Raw genomic sequence first — 17,186 nt, 5'->3', positions numbered from 1 at the left:
TGTGATTCGTATATTTGATTTAGCTTTGGCATTGTATCGGACGCCCCTCCCACATGGACTTGGGACTGGCGTACAAGAGCATTGAATTCTACTTTCTTGTGGCTGCATTGACCATGATCTATGCAAAAATGATTTTATTTTTCTGGATTGCAAAGGATAAAAACATCCTGTGAATTGATGTTCTTCCAGATATTTTGACCCCACCATTATATTTCTTGTAACACTTTTGCCCATAATTTTCCTACTTTCTGTCTGACAGGTGTCTTTGGAATCTGTGGAGTATTGTCTTTCAATGTAACCATGTTTAGCATTCAAGCCAAAAGTGATGATGTGCAAAGAAGAACTGAAGCACAAGTAGGCTATCTTTATGGGTATGTTTACTTTTTAGAATCACTTTTTGTGCATGTATTTATCTTTGAATGGTTACAGCTGATCAGCTGGGTTTCTTTCTTTTATTTTGGTATGATGCACAACAGGTTTAGATCTTTAAAAGCCTGCATTGTAGTCAGAATATTTATGTCTAATGTCATCCAATGGGTGAGACACATTGTCAAGAACAGACTCCTCAATGAAGCTACATTGCAGCTAAACAAACTGTTCCAGAATAAAAGTAAAGGAGGTCCCATCAGATTCCATAATGTTTGACACATGTAGGTTTGCCATGCTGTCACTCTGTTTTCCAGTTTATTCTGAAACAGCAGAATGGTAATGAATCCTGGTTACGTGCTGGGTGCTTTTGGTTTTTAGGTTCACCCAAAGCAGTTCTGCTTTGTTTGAGGCTATTAGATAAATGCAGGATGACCCCTTGAAAAAAAAAGCACATATCAAGAAGTTCTGGAGTTCTGGAGTTTTCAGTGTATACATAGTCATAATTGTAATTATATCTGTAAAAAAAAGATTTTTTTACCCTGTTTTCTAAAGTTGATTGATGTTAACAACGAAGAACCATCTCAGCTTACTTGTTTTTGCCATTTGAAAGCTTGTCTTATAATCTTGCAATTCTGTAGCTCATAAAACAACCTTCACCAGTGTATTTTGGATGCAGACAGAATGAAATGGGGGGAAAAAGTCTCATGGAGCACAGTGGAGTTCATTCATCCATGTTCTTAACCTGCCATGTCCCTTTCAGGGTCATGGGGTTGCTGGAGCCTGTCCCGGTCACTGTTGGGCAATGGCGGGGTACACCCTGGACAAGTCGCCAGTCTGTTGCAGGGCCAGTGGAGGTCATGTCTGCAGTAAATAGAAGTGATTGCAGCGTCTTCTCCCCGATGTCAAAAAGTTGCTCCTCTGACATCCATGGAAGGAATTCTGCTAATTTTATGCAATTTGTAAAAATGTCTACCTGCGGAACTCAGGGCGGTTGGGAGTCTGGGCTTGTCCATTGAATGCTGTTGTTTATTTATTTCTTTATTTTGTTCTGAACCCTCTCAATCCCTTTCAGGGCAAAGGAGCTGCTGGAGCCTGTCTCGCCTGCTGTTTAGTGAAAGTGGGTGACAAGTCTGGCCACACAAACACGCATTCACTGGGACAATTTAGATACCCCGATAACTTGTGAAGCATTTTTTTGGGCTGTGGAAGGAAACCAGAGTGCCTGGAGAAAACCCATGCGTTCACAAGAAGAACATGCAAACTCCACACTGAAAAAGCAGGGCTTTTTTGCTGCAAGACAAGAGTGCTAACCACTACAGCACTGTGCAGCCCTACGTTACAAATATAATCAACAATTGGGCAAAACTATTCTATTCAATTTCAAATGTATGTTTGTAGGGGTTACAGTTAACCATTTTTTGCTTATTCTGGTGTCTGAAGAGGAAAAGTCTAAGCAGATTCAGTTTATTCTGGCTCAATCGATCAATCAATCCCATTATTTATACAGCACTTTTCATTAACATACTGTCGAACACAAGGTGCTTGACATATAAGACATATAAATATTAGTTAAAATAATTTAAAGTCATCAACACATTAGATTAAAAGCAACAACAATAAAAGACAGCCATAAAAAGCAAAGAAAGGCTGTGGCTAAAATCTAACAGGAATAAGAATTAAGTCTTTCAGGACACTTTCCCTAATTAGACTTTCTGGAAACAAATTGAGAAATCATTGGCCACTCAGGTTTCTCAATGTTTTTTTTTTATCTATAAGAATTTCTCTCTGAATTGTTTCTTTATGATACAATGGCCCCTGAAGGAATATTTAATTTATATTTGTAGTATTTTTTTTTTTTTTTTTTTTTTTTTTTAGTAGTAGTAGTAATAGTAACAGTAAAATATTAGTGAAAGATAAACATGTTATCATGTTTCTTTTTCTTATGTTTTGAGATTTGTGACATTTCCCCCCTTTTAATCTCTATATGCTATAATTAGGTTATTTGATCGCTGTCTGGTTCAGGGTAATATTCTTTTACTGCTGACACTTCCCACGCTCTTCACATATGCAAACAGACTGCGCTTTGGCGCACACATACATTCCCAGGATTTATTTATCCTCCACCGACACGTAACCAACAGCTCCACTTATAGTTTCACAGATTCTCAGCTTTTATTTTTGCCAAAACATTTTTTAGCATCTTCACTTTATTAACTGTGTTTTTATGTCCAATAAACAATAGAAGATCTTCACCAAACAAAATTAAACGTGCAAAGCCTGGGCATTGGTGCATTGTAGACATAGGTGTCTGATGAAACCTGACAGCAGGTGTGGAGGTGGTTCTGTTTTGCCAAAAACGGTTGTTGTCTACTGGAGGTGCTGGTTGAAATCTGTAATACATTTTATGAAGGAGTGTTAGAAAAATCCACCTACTTACCATCTTCAATATCAGCCATTGGGGATCTTTTTCAAAGTGGTGTTACTTCACCCATTTTTTTTTTTTCAGTAATGCATGGCAGATGGAACAACCCAGTCTCATCCTAAAATGTGTAGTAGCTACATTTGTCCACATGGAAATGCGTGAGAGTTTTACAAAAACGCCCCCAAAACTGTGAGGCGGATACGTTTCATTTTTCTATTCATTTTCTACGAGCCTTCTCAGGATCACGTGACTTTGGAGGTTTGGCCTGCCGTGAGCAAAAAACATGGCGGATGCACGTTCATTTTTCGGTGGAATATCCCATAAAACAAGATATTTTGAGGACTAATTTTTATTTTGACAACATTTCTAGTGAGAAATATACCATTTTCTTTTAAAATATGCTTTCATTTTGTACATACAGTTTGTAGTTTGCTTGTTTCGTTCAACTTTTTCTCCCAAAGGCTCTGTTACGTTCGAGAAACACGTTAACTTTCATTCATACCTGCAGACGTGCGCGTGGGTCACGTGACTAATATGTTTCTCTTTTTTTCCGCAGAAAATGCCATAAAATAGGAGTGATTGTGGACTAATTTATTTTTGAAAACATTTCTAGCAGTATATATCCCTTTTATTTTCATAATATCCATTCATTGCAGACATGCAGTTCGTTGTTTGTTTGTTTCGTTCAACTTTTCCTCAAAGGATCTGAACGCGTTTGATCTTTTCCATAAATATATGCAGCCTGACGTGGGTCACGTGACGTGACGTGAGTTTCTCTTTTTTCATATAGAAGATCTCGTGAAAAGGTACGTTGCTATTTATTAATTATTTTTATTTACATTTACGGACCCGTGTATAGGTTTCATGCTGTGTTGTTGCGACTTTGAAGGACATTTAAACAAACCGGAAGAATGTTGTTCAGGAACGGACTGGAGAGTTCTCTAAATTTACTTAGCGATTTTTTTATTCGATAATCTTTTACATGTTAAAGTATTCACACTACAAGTCTAAATGCTGTGTACAATGTCTGATCTTTTCCATCATATCTGTGGGCTGACGCGGGGTCATGTGACGCGAGTTTCTTTTTTTTCCTGTGGAAAAATCTCGTAAAATAAGATCGTCTGAGGTTTAATATTTACGTTTAATGACATTTCTAGGGACTCATGTACTCTGTCGTAACGTCCATGCAAGTGTATTTTTTCAACATCAACTAGTTGAGTTTAGAAATACACTGTAAATAATAAAAAAAAAGACGTTTGGCTCTAAACTGGTTTTGTGATTGGTCCCACGTTTATCGGGAAGGTTAAGTTCTAAAAATAAGCCCAGCGACAAACAGGTGTTTATTTTTATTTTTTTTACAGAAATTAATGTTTCCATTATTAATGCAAACTTTTTGTTTTGCAGGTATCATGTCGCATGACAGATTGCAGTTGTTTTTTATACAAACTTTGACTGTAACAATTCAAAACAACAATTCCCAACAGCAACCAGAAAGAAACAAACCAGAGGATTATTATGAAATTTTTCACAAAAACATTGAAACTGATGCACAGATTGAATGTTTTAAATGCTTTCTTATGGTCAGAGTTTCTTATTGTGTTCATGTTTTGTTTGAACTCATTGATAAAGATAGAAAAATGGGGGGTATAATTTCTAACTTTGTATTTATGAATGTGCCATATGAATAAAAATAATAAAAGGTTAATGATGTAGAATTGTTTTTTTTTTATGGGATGGACAGTGGGTGAGGCACGACAGATTGCAGTAAAACTAAACAGTAAAACAGTCAGACTGCTACCACAATAGTGTTGAACTTCTGTTGAGAATAATTCATTCATAAATCTGTCTACATATTAGAATGTCAGCATCTGGATCATTTACGTCTATTTTAACATAAAAGGGGCTAAAAAGAACTAACATCAACAAACAACAACTACTAATAAATATTATAGGAAATAAGGAAACTAAGTATAAAAAAGTAAAACAAAATAAATGTACATAGTATATTATTTATTATTGTAAATAAAAAAATAAACACGTCTGACTAAGAGTGGGGGTTGAGGGCGGGTTTTTTTTGTCTCTTTTTTGGAATCCAGCGTAGAGGCCATGACCCCCCCCTGCAAGAAAAGTAAAGAAGGTTCAATCAAACAGTGATAGACAATGGGTTACAGTTTGTTCACTCAGTGCTTACAGGACGACTGTTTTTAATTCGATTAGTGTCAATTATCCTTTGTAGGAAATATTAGTATTATTCAAATATTTATGAATAATTACAATATTACATTGATTTTTAACGCATAGCACAAAAGCATCAAATAATCAATATCTAACAACTTGTAGAACATGAATAATAAAACTTGGACATGCATCCATCATCTACCCCTTTTGTCCTTTTATTGACAAAGAAAATTAGAAAATATTTATATAATTTTAAATAAACAAAAAAACAAATTAGGCTGATTATTATTTGGACTTATTTATTTGCGACCAAGCAAAAAAACTGATGGAAATTCATGTTGAAGAGGCATGTTGCTGGATTGTCCGTACGTATTTTAACCTTAACCCCGCCTTCTTTACTTGCAAATAGGCACTTCAAAATAAATAAATTAATTCATTAATAATATATACAACATAAAACATGACTAGCACTCCATTAACTCCATCTGGGTTTCATAAATAAAATAAAAACGTTTACCACTCAAAACAATCATCAGAACTCTAACACAGTAAATATGCCAAACAAATTAATAAAAAAGCATTTATATACATTAGACTTCTACTTTAAAATAGTAATAATGTAAAATAAAAACTGCTCCTTTTTTCTTTAAATGTCCTCATTGCATATTAATCTTTTCCTCCAATCACACCGCTGCATTCTGAAAGATGAAAAGTGTAAACTTGTTTAAGAGATGTTTAAGAGGACTACTGTAAACTAAGATAAATGTGTTAGTTAAAATAAAGTAATAATGCATAGTTATTTTATAATAAAAGACTAAAAAAGGCAAATTAATAATACAAAATCCAAATCTTTACAAATTCTGCAAGTATTTTGTCGTATTACTTTTTACTGGTGGAAATGCAAAGAAAAGCGACAACTTAGAAGAACTGGTTTGAACATGAATTATTGCACAAAGACGGAAAGGTGGGCGTGTCTCCAGGAAAGAGATCCTCATGACAACCAACATGATTTTTGATACGGAGGCTGATGCTTCAAGGAGAAAAGAAACGTCAACAGCCAGTGCTGATCAGAACACAATCCAATGTTCTCATCATTTGAATAAATCCTGAAATGTTCATCTGCTGATGTTTGTCTGCATTTCTTGATGAAGTTTTGCTGCAAAATAAACCCATTAACCATCACTGTTCTGTCTGTGATGGAATAAACGCCAGGGCTACTATGGGAAGATATACGGTAGTCAACATTTTCTTGGAAAGGAATCCTTTTTTATTTAAATAATATTTTATAGAATCTTTTAATAGTGTGTAAAATGTTTTTAACTACAAAGCATTTTAATTGCATGTTATATGTTTTATATCAACTGTAATGCCCATTAAAAAGAGAAGCACAAGTAAACTTGAACTGAATTATTTTTTTCTTATTAAAGATTTGAGGAAAAGTGTAAAAATAACCACCAGATGAATTATTCTGTATTTTCATATTTCTTTGGAGAAACATTTGTTGAGGATAAAAAAACACAGGAATATCTAAAAAACATATCATTTTTGCTAACTGTGCAGAAAAATAAGAATGTACCAGGATAGTAAAATGTCCGGAGTTGGCACACTGGTGGACGGCTGTGGGGCTGAAGTGGTGGGAGGATGGATGTCTGAAACGGTTGATGGTTGGACGGCTGAAGCACTGGAGGGCTGCTGGTTTTTCCAACCTTAATGGATGAAAATGATGAAATGATTAGTGTGGTTGTTTTGGTGAGACATGACCAGATCTGCTGACGGTTCACAAATGAAAGTTTCTAATCAAACTAGAGTTCAAGCAGATTGAAGATGTTGTGTCATCAAGCTTCCATGAATAATGAGGAACAACAACAGACTGAGGTGAATGTAAAATTATTATTACCAGTATACCTGATACAAGGCCTTCATCCAGGCAAAGCACGTTTGTGCTTGATCAGGTAATTTAGGGCACCTTAGGGGGCACAACATGTGTGTGGTAAGAGGCGGGACTTTTTGGCAGGTTTGGCAGCAATTTTTGTATCGTCATCGTCAAAATTTAAATTATCATATAACACTGTGAACAGATCAACAATTGGTTAATGACTCTGAGTCACAGATGGTAAATACATACCAATACAGACACTTCATCACATGTGAGGCGTTCTCTTTTGGCCTGAAATCTTTGTAGCCCGCCTTACATTTGGATGTTTTGGCGGCCACAGCGATCACAGTTGATGCAAGAAGTTGTCGAGCCTCGTGGCAGATTCAGCTGAAAATAGGAAAAGCAGAATTTTTATGTCTCCAGTTCCACATTCTGATAAGATTTGGGGAAAATATTGCCATATTAATGACAATGGTTGTTAGTTTTACAATTAAATTAAGGTACCAATTGAAGTCTAACAGTTTTGTAAGAATGTGCAGGTTATTATTTCTGAATTTTAAAAAGAAAAGTTATAAAAAAAAAGGTCATGAAGACTTGGTTTTGAGCTGAAGATGTCTTTCCTCTTGTCCAAAATGATTTCTGGAATAAAACTGGTAAAAAAGCAGTTTGACTGGATCAGAGAAAAGGTCTGAGCGAGTGTGACGTCACCCATTTACTTCCAGATCCATCATAAAAATTCAATTCTGTCGTCGTTTCTCTGTGATAAAGACGTCACCACGTTGGAGCCAGTTGACAGTGATTGATCTGAGTATCAATTCTATGGCAACTACTGTCGCCAATCAGGAGTAAGCTTGTTGAAAGTCCACACTGCTTCCACTGAAAGTGAGCTTGGTGGAATTTGTCAAACAAACATTCAAGGTGGCACATGCTATTACTTAGGCATCTGTTGGTCAGTCTATAATTTGAATAACTTGTGATAAAGAAACAGTTTTGTAAAACAAATAACTGGAATTAGCAAAAACATGTTGAAAAGGGTATCACAACAAGAATGGTTAATCTGACCCATAGAATGACTGACTAACAGCTGTTTGTTTCTCTTTAGAAGTCTATAGGATTTTGGCTCCTTGGAGCCAGCAGGTACTTCCTGTTTGGAACGTGAGGGGGAGGAGTCAGTCAGTCCAGGTCTCTGAGACAGAGACTGTTTTAAAATATTTACAAAACCAAGTCCAGATGATCGTTGTTACAACGTTTTTTGTGTAAATTTGGAGAAAAACCCTAAATAGGTCAATCATAACACTTTAATATATCAGTAAATTACTGTTCCTTTTTTTTTGCCGGGAAACCGGCGGTGGCGCGAGCGCTGCCATAATCATTAGCTAATGTAACCCCGATTCTCACAAACCTCCCTTCCTCTGCTCCACCACAATAACTATACAGTCGAAACAAATAATTAATACATTTTTCTATGATGATCATAGTAACCTGCAGTCGTGTTACGTTCAGTCTCTCGATGGAGGCCGTATTTTTCAGCCCCGCTCTACAGTGATAACAAAGCTGCATTCATCTGTCAGATGAAAATACTTTCAGATGATCATAAAGTATTTTCATTACTGCCTCTTGTGTTTACATTTCTTACCTTTGAGACTTCTTTAGCTCGCGCAGAGATGCAGAACGCGCGACAACCAGATTACCTTTATTGACGCCCAGCACCCACCGACCGGCGCCCGGATACGTGGGGGTGGGGTGGCTTTATGTGCACGGCGCGCACGCATGCGTATTTGCACTAAAATTTTCACATGGCCTCTTTGGCATATAAACCTAACATTTCTATCATTTGTGTCTAAATTACGAGCAGTAAATAACACAACTTGATTTGTGTGTGTCAAAAAATATTCCATGTTGGGTCTAAATCAGATAAGCATTGTTCATCACATCAAATATTTACATATTTGCTGTATTATACTGTTTTCATATATTTATTACTTTTATCATCTAAATTGTCCTAAGATTTAGGAAAAAATGAAAATCACACACTGAAAAATAGGGTTTGCTTTATCAGTTTATTCTGCATAATGGAATGTTTGGCTCAAAACTGAGCTCTTTGGCATCAACTCAACCATTGGTTTGGAGGAAGAGAATTGCTACCTATGACCCCAAGAACAGCTTAACCACTGTCAAACATGGAGGTGGAAGCTACGTCACCACGTTGATGGAGCCATTAATGAAAAATCTTGAGTGAGAACTTCCTACCATCCTTAAGCCAGGACCCTTCAAATCAGTCATGGATGGGTCTTCCAACAGGATAGTGACCTAGAACCTACAGCCAAGGCAACCAAGGAATGGCTGAAGAACAATCATATCAAGGTCATGGAGAGGCCCAGCCAATGTCAATCCTATGGAGAGATCTCACAGTCGCCAAGCAACAGCCACCAAATATTCATGATGTAGAAGGGTCAAAAGAAGGGCAAATACATTTATATAAATTCTTTCAACTTGATTTCTTTCTAGGTTTGCAATTCTGCACAACAAACAAAGGACAAAAACTTTTTTTCCTCCAAATAAAGGCAAAAACCTTGAAACTTCATGTGAGTTCTTGGCAACTGCCATTTCCCAAATCCTGCTCATACTGGACCCACCATGCACATCTCCATGTCTTGGATATAAGTAATTAACTTGCAAATAACAAAGACTTATGAAAGGTCACTGAGGTGAACTTTGTAGTGCGGAAACTGTATAGTGTAAGGCTGATCGGCAAATAAAAGACCATGAAAGTCATCTTGGACTTTAGTAGGCATAGAGGAGGGTTCACAGCTTCCCTTTCCTGGGCATGCCCATCTCAGCTGATCTAACTTGGTTTCCTAACATCCAGGACGTTATCAACAAGCACATCAGCACGTCTGAAGCTGCTAGCAACCTACCGCTCAGCCAGTCCAACTGTATCATGGTCTGGCTCTCAGATCAAACTGAAGAAGAGCAGCAGAAGCTTCTGTGCTGAAGATACTGGAGCAGATCATCGGCTACCCCCTTCCCTACCTGTCATCCTGTCTGAGTAAAGGGACGTGTCAAGGACAGCACCCTTCCTGCAGCTAACATACTGATACACATATCACTCCACATTTCTAATATTCTTAATTTCTCATGTCATTTACCCCTAATTTAAGATAACTCATTGTCATTTTGCTACATTTTACTTCAGTCTTGCTACAATTAAAATGTAGTCTGTGCCCTGACAAAGGATTTGGATATGCATAGCACATTATATGAGTTTAATAGGTCAGTGTTTCATTCTAAGGTGTTGGACATACAAATCAAAGGCCAAACGTTTGAGTTAAAATGAGAAGTGTCTTCAGCACAGGTGTGAGCACTGAAATGTTTAGCTAGTGTTGCAGAAACTTGAACGGAGGTAAAAAATAATGCAATTGTTGAAATTTAGGTTGAAAAACCCTTCATTGGTGCAGTTCAGAAAAAAATCTCTCATTTCAATTAAAATTCATTTATTGGTACAAAGTTGAAATGAGGTTTTCCTTCATATAAGGCTTTTTTTAGGGGTGGAGCTGGGGCTTGAACTGCAGAAAGTCTCCTCCTCAACAGACAATTAGTCCCTCATGTTCTCTCTCCATCAATGCCTCTGTGCTGCCTGAGAATGAAATGAAGAGGAAAACACATAAATGCCACAAGCCCTGGACATCCATGCAGATCACAAACAGAAACCCCCTGGCTTTGCTGGGCAGAACCTTCCAAAAGCTGGGAGGAGAGCTCTTCAACCACACTTCAAGGACTCGAAGTGCTGCTGGACTTCACCAACCACAGTCTGGTCAGCAGCATGACATCATAGAGCCTTTAGTTCTTCACCATGGCACCATAACCTGCAATCCATCACATCATGCTTGATCAGTTATGCAACAACTTTAGAAAGTGTAACAAATGATTTTTACCATATGCTGATTCTTGTTTTCCTGATGCTCAGACAAAGCCCTTCAGTGTTTTTCTCTGGGTCATTTTGATTGGTCCTTGTGGGAAGAAATTAATGTATTAATAATACTGAAGAAATCAAGAGATATTCCACATCAACAGCATGAGAGTAACATGAAAGAAACAAGCCAACATTTATCTACAACATTACCACGATCTTTACCTGGAGGTATCATTCTGGTCACGTCTGCTCCAGCTTTTCTGACTTCCGCTTGTTCCAGCCACCGGCCTGAACGGCGAGGATGTCTGTGCAGAAAGAAAGGATCAAAATGTATTAAACTGAGAAAACAAATTACACAAAAAGGATGCATCTTCAATGAGTATTTACCAATATTTGACACATATGTACTGGGAACATGTGTCTGCTGAAGAGAGGAAGCTGTGCAGTCGGTTCAGTCCCTTTCCCTGATGTTGTCCCTTCTTGATTTCATCCTCGGATCCTCATCATTTCAACCAAAATGTATGTTTGCAAACTTTTGAAACATAAGGGATTAGAAAAAAAACTCCAACAGGAATAATGAGAAATAAGCCGTTGACAATTATTACCTCACACATCCAAGAGTGAACTTGAAAAGGACACATGTTCAACAGGTCCTGCATCTCAGGACACAGAACCACAACCTTCTCCAAATGCGATCAGAACTCGTAGACTACATCAGAGCAGAAGAACTGCACGGTCTGTGGAGAAAGCCGTTTCTGCAAATAGAAGGGGTTCATGAAAATATCTCAACGGAACAGGTTCAGGAAGCTCGCTCACCTGGAGAGCTCTAAGTGGAGCCACTTCCTCTCTACATCCAGAGGAGGACGCCTCCCTGGGGGGGGGGTTCCATGCATGTCTCACTAAGGGAGACCCAGGACACGCTGGGGAGACTACGTCTCTCAGCTGGCCCCGGGGTCCCCCAAGAGGAGCTGGAGGAGAGCGAAGTGTGGGCATCTTTGCTAAGACTGCTGCCCTCACAACCTGGTTCCTGATGAATGGAAGAAGATGGATGCATGGATGGAACATGTTCAGGCCTTTCAGCAAAACTCCACGATGGCAGACTGCGATACTTCCTCATTTACTTTGCCAGAAGACTTTTTGGAGGACTCTGGTGCTGCCACAAACTTACCTGCTCCACATCTCCCATCTCCAGGATTCTATCAAAACAAATAAATGTCGTATATTAACATGATGATATGACACAAAATACAATAAAACATATATGCAGGCATGTTCATTTTCTTAAGGAAGAGGCCATGAAAATAACCTTACATATTCTATTTCCCCATGAATGCAGTTCACAAAGGAGGTCACCACAGTGTTTTTGGTCAAAAACGCATCTTCCAAATAACCACTGAGCCTAAAAGAACAGAAAAGTTTACATAAGAAAAACATTTATACCATCAAAAATGTAGGTGGAAAAGAATTTTACACACCCCAGTTGGCTCTAAAACAGTATATTTTGCAAGTTCCATCCACTGCTACAGCCAACATGGAGGGAGAGCATGCAGGACCCTGAAACAGATGAACCTGACAGCCTCTCCATCTCAAAGTTAGCAGAAGATCAGTCCAGGAACTATTTGTACATGTTGTCTCCAAATAACTGACCAGTCTGAGAGAGGAAAGGGAAAAAAACATGAGGTTCTTTTATGTATATACATACATACAAGAATCAGGAATCAGACATTCTGTTGGAGTGGGACTTTAAGTCCCACTCCAACAGAATTTTTAGCTATTATAAAATCGTTCCCAGTGTTTTTTTTAATTACGATCATTTTGTTTTTTTAAGACATTTTTCTGCAGCACAGCAGCTCATAAGAATTTCACCTCAGAGCTGTGGTGCAGATGTTTGCCTCTGCTAATTTCCCATAAACCATTTGTTGATTCTCTCTCCCGCTAGCTTATAGCACCTCACAAGCCCTAGCCGACATTAGCATAGCAAAAAAAAAAAAATCAATGAGCAACATTGGAGCTATCCATGTGTACACTTTTGAGCCAGATACCAGCTCAGACAAGGGAACTCAGGACATTAATGGATCTACCGGTATTTGTCTGCAAGTGGATGCATCAGAATTGGAGCGGAGTAGAGACTTTGGCCCATTCATGGCAGTTAGAGCGTCACAACTATAAGCTTTTTGAGACAATCAGTTTCATCTTCTCCTGATCCATTGAGATTTGAATAAATACTCAGAAACAGTTTTAATCTTATATTATTGTGTATGTGTTTATATTTTTGTTAATGTTCTCAATAAAGAGAAAAATGTTTGATCTTAAAAACATGACTTCCATTGGAGCGGCTCTTTAACTTTGTTGACAACGCTAGGATAAATAAATGTGGTCAGCCAAATCAGCCATAATTGTTTAGACCAGGGGTCTGCAGCCTGAGGCTGCACAGCCACATGTGGCTCCTTGACCCCTCCTTTGCGGTTCTCTGACAAAAAATAAAAATGTTTTTAATTCAAACAAATATCCTATTTTTCAGACGACACAGCGCATCACGCAAAACAAAACAGTCAGATAAGTCAAACTTTACTCAACTTGGTGATCTACTCAACAGTTGAAGCAAAGTATTACTATGCCAGGCTCCTGACTACAGTACCCATAATGCTTCAATAATCTATCAAGCGGTGATGCACAATATTTTAAGAAATTCCAGCATTTATGAAGAATTTTTTTAAACCTGACGACGTACCCTAAAAAAATCAATTTGAGGTCAATACGCACAATTTAGAGGGCCTATACCATGCTAGCCATTTAGAATAAACTATTTCCTCGATCTCTGAGGCTCCGCCTTTCTCTTCTTGTGGGTGTCGCCTATTTCATGACATCAACCTAGAGTCGGCGTCGGCAGCGTTTCTTCCACCCAAACTTTTGCAAAGATGGATGTGAATATTGTGCAATGAAAGCATTTTGCTCATCACCACTAGCTCCATTGAGAAAGTGGGCGTGTCTGTTAGCCTGGAGGCGGTTTTAGCTGCACCTTTGTAAACCCCAGTAGTTATCCAGTTTCCAAAATAACAAATGCAAATGAGTGTTTGATTTTCTAAAGGCTGAAGAGACACCTTGTGTGTCCTACTGAGTTCTGGACAGTGAGACATAAAGGCTCTTAGCTGTTTAAAGGGCTGCAGACCCCCGTTTCTGGCTAAATGACCCAAAAGGAAACTTACCTCTGCGGAGACCACGTGACGTTTCCGCCCCCGTCCTCTACAGAAGAGGCCTTCACCGTGATGCTGCGGCCTTTTAAATTTAAGATGGAAAAACGCCTCGTCATTCAACGTTTATCCTAAACAGACAACACGTTTTTACTAAAAACCCATCTCTGGTTTCCCAAATCTAAACATTACATTTCTAAAGAGAAAAGTTCAAAGCATCGCCCACCTTCCAGCTGTCCAAGAAGTTCTTCAGCCGCGCGCCTTCCTGCGGGTTCATCCGGGGGTTTCCGGGGGATTGGGGTGGGGGTGCCCGTATGACGCTGCGTTCACTGGCTTTTCGAAATGCGCACTTCATGTCAATTGGGGCAAATTGAAGGCTTAAAAGCCTGTTTACTTTAGATAATATATCCTATTTAATATATCCTATTTAAAACATTATTGAGAATTACTACAGGAAACAGTGATGAAACCTTTTTTAACAGATAAATTAGAGCACTTCATTGTAATACTATAATATATGAGATACGTCAAAAAATTGACAGTTAAAGAAAAAAGAATATAATAGATCCTAATATTTTATAAACTCCATCAAAATAATTGTTTCATCTCATTTATCATAATATTTATAGTTTTTTTATCACACACCATTAGACTCGTAGTGTAAATAAATTAAAATGCAGAAAAATCAATTTAAAGAACTCTTTGGTCCGTCCCTGAACTCAACATTTTTCCGGTTTGTTGTCACATGTCAATCAAAGCCTGATCGCCGCAACAGCAACACGGAACGAGAAAACCTATACACGGATTCCTAGAAATGTAAATAAAACAAATTAGTAAATCGCAACGTACCTTTTTACGAGATTTTCCACAGGAAAAAAAGAGAAAGGCACGTCACGTGACCCACGTCAGCCGCATATATGAATGGAAAAGATCAGACGCTTTCAGATCCTTTGAGGAAAAGTTGAACGTAACAAACAACTTCATGTCTGCAATATTACGAAAATAAAGGGGATATATACTGCTAGAAATGTTTTCAAAAATAAATTAGTCCACAATCACTCCTATTTTATTGCATTTTCTGCGGAAAAAAGAGAAACATATTAGTCACGTGACCCACGCGCACGTCTGCAGATATGAATGAAAGTTAACGTGTTTCTCCAACGTAACAGAGCCTTTGGGAGAAAAAGTTGAACGAAACAAGCAAACTACAAACTGTATGTCCAAAATGAAAGCATATTTTAAAAGAAAATGGTATATTTCTCACTAGAAATGTTGTCAAAATAAAAATTAGTCCTCAAAATATCTTGTTTTATGGGATATTCCACCGAAAAATGAACGTGCATCCGCCATGTTTTTTGCTCACGGCAGGCCAAACCTCCAAAGTCACGTGATCCTGAGAAGGCTCGTAGAAAATGAATAGAAAAATGAAACGTATCCCCCTCACAGTTTAGGGGGCGTTTTTGTAAAACTCTCACGCATTTCCATGTGGACAAATGTAGCTACTACACATTTTAGGATGAGACTGGGTTGGATGGAAAGATAAAGAATCCTGTTTTTTTAACAACCTTCGTAATAGCATGAACGGTAAGGCAGAAAATCAAAAAGATACTGTCCTATGGAAAAGGAGGACATATCAAGAAAGCAAATGGCATGTATTCTCCAAATACATTTTGGCTTTGAATATCGTGTAGCGTCACTCAGAAGGTGTCATCAAACAGAAATGGGGGCTGTTTCGGGAACCTGGACAGAAATGAAAAGAAATCCTGGCACATTGGACAGGTTTTCTTTTGGTAACAACATTTTATTGACCAAATGGTCACAATATTCTAAATAAAGTAATATTCTGAATAATGTGTTTAAATAAAACAGAACCATTTATGAGGCAACTTACTGACAAGTGCACACTCCCAAATAATTGAATTCCTTCATTCCTTTTTCTCTCTGATGGTGTATAAAATCACTCATCTAGACATGTGGATTGCTTCCCACAAATATTCGCAAAACAAATGGGCGGCTCTCAAAAGGTTAATGAATTCCAGTACAGTACAGTGATAGAATGCCACCTGTACAGGAAAAATCTCAGTTATAAATATCCACATCTTAAATTGATTGCCTGTTAACTCTCTGGTGTATTTAAAAATAATAATGAAATAAAAGTGATTGGGAACAACAGAAACTGTGGGAACCACACAAACTGATAGAGGGGTGTCACTAAAGTTGCCAGTTAGGGGTGTGACGATTCATTTTAGCAACTCTGGTATTCCTATCATTATCAGTGGTTGAGGATACGATTCATAGTTGATATTGGTTCATTTTGAACGATTGGATCCAATTTGTTGACCTAAAATCAATCCACAACATCTTTAATGAAAAATTCCACCAGTGTGACTCAGAGATAAACACCTGGTTACTGAACAGCGCAGGGGAGGTTTTCCAGATTCCTTTCTTGCAAGATAATCAACTGTGAATTACATATATGTACAAAGAAAGTAAACAAGAATTAATAGCAAATAATTTTGAAATTATGCATATGGAACGTTATTAAAACATGTGTATGGTCACATCCCTTTGCAAAATTCAAAGTGTTTCCACGTATTAGACTGTAATGATGGCTTGATCACGTTTTCCTGTTATCACGTGTGGTGTCCGCTGTAATGCACTTGGTCATTTTTACGTCATAGTAAAAATAAACGTACTTTGCCTCAATCCATTTTACAACATTGATTTGATTGATTTTTTTTTATTTTTTATTTTAAAAGTATTTTATGAGTGTATGGGCAAGGCTCAATGTACACCAGTACGGTCTTGTACTGGTACTGGGATGAGATGTGGTGGAAGTACGCAGTACCGGCTGGAAGATCAGCTGTGTGGCAACTCTTTACTGCTTTAACACTTACTCAAAAGCAACTGCAGGCTGCCGCTAAACTGTGAACCACTTTATCCTGTAATTTCTCTGGTTTTAGTGTTTTGCCTCTGACTCCATTTGCCTGCCCCGAATCTCGCCTGGATCCTAACTACTTCTGTTTCTTCACTGATGCTCCCATGCATGTGAGTAACCCCTGCCTGACTGACCCTGATTTGGCCTAGTGGACTTTTAGCTGAGCTAATTAACCTGCTGCAATTGGAACCAACCTTTTACATTTTTTAAGACAGTTTTACACATTTTAATATTTTGTGTTGGATCAATTCAAATTTGGTTTAAAAGAAAAAACACAAATTTTATAAAAAATAAAGACA

The 17,186-nt window shown here is 37.9% G+C and overlaps 2 long non-coding RNA genes across 6 annotated transcripts; both read right to left on the bottom strand.

Moving 5' to 3' along the window:
* Positions 1-4,789: 4,789 nt before the first annotated feature.
* Positions 4,790-8,551, bottom strand: LOC111948360. 2 transcript variants are annotated; one of them, XR_002874349.1, is made up of 4 exons: positions 8,328-8,403; positions 7,095-7,232; positions 6,546-6,675; positions 4,790-4,908 (listed from the first exon to the last, which is right to left on the bottom strand). It is a non-coding gene; the product is annotated as an uncharacterized LOC111948360 (long non-coding RNA). The 2 variants fall into 2 exon arrangements; XR_002874348.1 differs by lacking the exons at positions 4,790-4,908; positions 8,328-8,403 and adding an exon at positions 8,482-8,551 and having other exon boundaries at positions 5,665-6,675.
* A 1,799-nt stretch (positions 8,552-10,350) lies between these two features.
* On the bottom strand, positions 10,351-14,747 carry LOC105357870. Of its 4 annotated transcripts, XR_002874342.1 has the most exons (11): positions 14,176-14,747; positions 13,965-14,080; positions 12,234-12,409; positions 12,070-12,157; positions 11,880-11,954; positions 11,364-11,785; positions 11,146-11,290; positions 10,981-11,063; positions 10,781-10,855; positions 10,580-10,711; positions 10,351-10,482 (listed from the first exon to the last, which is right to left on the bottom strand). It is a non-coding gene; the product is annotated as an uncharacterized LOC105357870 (long non-coding RNA). The 4 variants fall into 4 exon arrangements; XR_002874343.1 differs by lacking the exon at positions 12,234-12,409 and having other exon boundaries at positions 10,352-10,482; positions 11,927-11,954; XR_002874340.1 differs by lacking the exon at positions 12,234-12,409 and having other exon boundaries at positions 10,353-10,482.
* Between the last annotated feature and the right edge of the window lie 2,439 nt (positions 14,748-17,186).

The sequence above is a fragment of the Oryzias latipes genome, chromosome 12 (genome assembly GCF_002234675.1).
Source record: "Oryzias latipes chromosome 12, ASM223467v1".
NCBI classification, from domain to species: Eukaryota; Metazoa; Chordata; class Actinopteri; order Beloniformes; family Adrianichthyidae; genus Oryzias; species Oryzias latipes.
This window is presented reverse-complemented; position numbering and strand designations above follow the sequence as displayed.